This window comes from Octopus bimaculoides, chromosome 5 (assembly GCF_046866305.1).
Source record: "Octopus bimaculoides isolate indiv1 chromosome 5, ASM4686630v1, whole genome shotgun sequence".
Lineage (NCBI taxonomy): Eukaryota > Metazoa > Mollusca > Cephalopoda > Octopoda > Octopodidae > Octopus > Octopus bimaculoides.
In genome coordinates this window covers 15,945,075-15,947,574 of record NC_142932.1, presented here as the reverse complement: position 1 = coordinate 15,947,574, position 2,500 = coordinate 15,945,075, and positions in this window count along the sequence as shown.

Genomic DNA, 2,500 nt, shown 5'->3' with positions numbered 1-2,500 from the left:
ATATATATATATATGTATGTATGTATGTATATATATATTTCGTTTTGGGATTTGGTTTGCAAGATTCTTTTTGTGAGTTCGTGTGTTGAAGCATATTCAGTTGTGTCTGGGGAGAGTCATTCTCTTTTGGTGCCTTAGGTTACAAGACGCAACGAAAATTTTAGAAGAATAAAAAAGAAATAAGTGAAAATTTTACCGGTAAGTGTGCTAAACTATAAGGTACGAAACGAGAATGACTCTCTCCAGACAACAGAATATATATATATATATATATATATATATATATATATATATATATATTAATGACCGAATCAATTTTAAACTATGTTTGTCTATACTGTATCCCAGTTTGATTTTATTGTACTTATTTTCTTTGTTTGATTTTTGTTTGATTTTTGTTTAATTTTAAACATCCCCAGAGGGAGATTTTGTTTTCTAATTGCAAGGGTAATAAGTCACTCTCACTATAAACATATGTGACTGCATCCATGCTGGGTCAACACTTTAAATGTTTTCATCGAATAAACTGACCACAATGGGTTGTCTTTTTAGTTTTTTTTTGTCTTTTGTTTTTTTAATTTGTTTTTTTCAAGTCTAGTACTTAGTCTACCGTTCTATTTTGCTGAACCCGTTAAGATAATCTTTCAGTATAATATCAAAAAGACAGGTTGTAATATTTCTTACATTCTCCATAAAGTGAAAAAAAAAAAAAAGTAGAACAAAGGAAGACTGCAACTGATCTTTCTGGTTTCGTGCGAAAAGAATATTTACCAATTCTGCAGAATTCTCTTTCTCTCTGTTTCACAACAACGATGTTTCTGTCTGCAGTACTCTCGCGAAGAAGTCTTTTACAGTTACTGCCCGCTTTGCAACCAACTCCACACTACACATATTTAATGAAACCCTTTCAAGTCCATCCTCTTCCATTCTTTACTGCTCCACCATCTTTCATAGACTCGGAGGCCAAGTGCAAATGTACTTCTTGTCGCTCAAAACCAACAATGTCACTTTTTATGACAACAGAGTCCCTTTCATTAGACTCAAAAACTGCACCCCACAGTTATTCCCGTCGTTCACTAAAATCTTCATTCTCTCCTTCTCTAAAGGGATTTACTCTGATCTTTGTAAATACGTTACAAAATGTTCCATTCCCTAGAAAGGCAACCCCGCTGTCTCTACGAACTATCATCTATCACCCTCTTGCACTCACTTTTAAGAAAATGGAGACAGCCTTTGACAACATCGTCCCTTCAGACATTGAATCTCTCTCTCCATCTCTCTCTCTCTCTTTCCTTCATGACCTCTTGTACAGTTTCCATAAGAACAAATTCACTGGTGGTCTACTCTCCTTGACCCACCTAGCAGAAATTACATGAAAGCAATGTTGTCACCCTCTACAGCAGATCGTGTCTGGCATGCAAATGTCTTCTCGAAATAGCTCATCTATAATCCTGCAAAGGCCATAGGCACCGCCCATTTTATTCTTGACATAGCAAGTGCAAAAGAACTGCATTGTCAAATGATGAGAGTAGAAGTGGCCTGGTGATTCTATGAGTGGTGAATGTGGTAGGGTCATGAATATGATCATTCGTACTGAAAATCGAGAACGAGCGAGCTTTTGCCCTTTTGCTCGACGTGTGGTTTCCGTCCACGCTGAGCTCGCCTTGGGACACCTGCGTTACCGTTTGACAGAAAAGAACTTATGGGATTACCTGATACATAACGAACTTCCACAGAGTTTCCGTCTACCAAATTCTCTAATAACGCAAGACCCGAGACAATTGCAGAAGACTCTTACTTACCCAAGGTGCCGCACGCAGGGACTGAACTCAAAACTACAAGGCTGCAAAGCGGTTTCCTCGACCACACAGCCATGCCTGCGTCTATAACTCCATATGCAGATACATTTAAAAGAATTCTTAGTTTAAACTTTATTGCTTATTATATTTCCTTGTTAAGGCGGTGAGCTGGCAGAAACGTTAGCACGCCAGGCGAAATGCTTAGCGGTATTTCGTCTGTCTTTACGTTCTGAGTTCAAATTCCGCCGAGGTCGACTTTGCTTTTCATCCTTTCGAGGTCGATAAATTAAGTACCAGTTGCGTACTGGGGTCAATCTAATTGACTGCCCCCCCTCCCCCAAAATGTCGGGCTTTGTGCCTAGAGTAGAAAAGAATATTTTGATGTTTTCTAAGGCGGTGAGCTGGCAGAAACGTTAGCACGCCAGGCGAAATGCTTAGCGGTATTTCGTGTGTCCTTACGTTCTGAGCTCAAATTCTGCCGAGGTCGACTTTGCCTTTCATCCTTTCGGAGTCGATAAATTATGAACCAGTTGTGTACTGGTGTCGATCTAATCAACTGGCCCCCTCCCCCAAAAATTTCGGGCCGTGTATCTTGAGTAGAAAACATTATATTTACTTGTTAATTACTGATACCCGATCCTCATTCAGACGTGCCCCGTACCCCATCTTCAGAACCATTGGTCCCCTTTTATTTCATCACA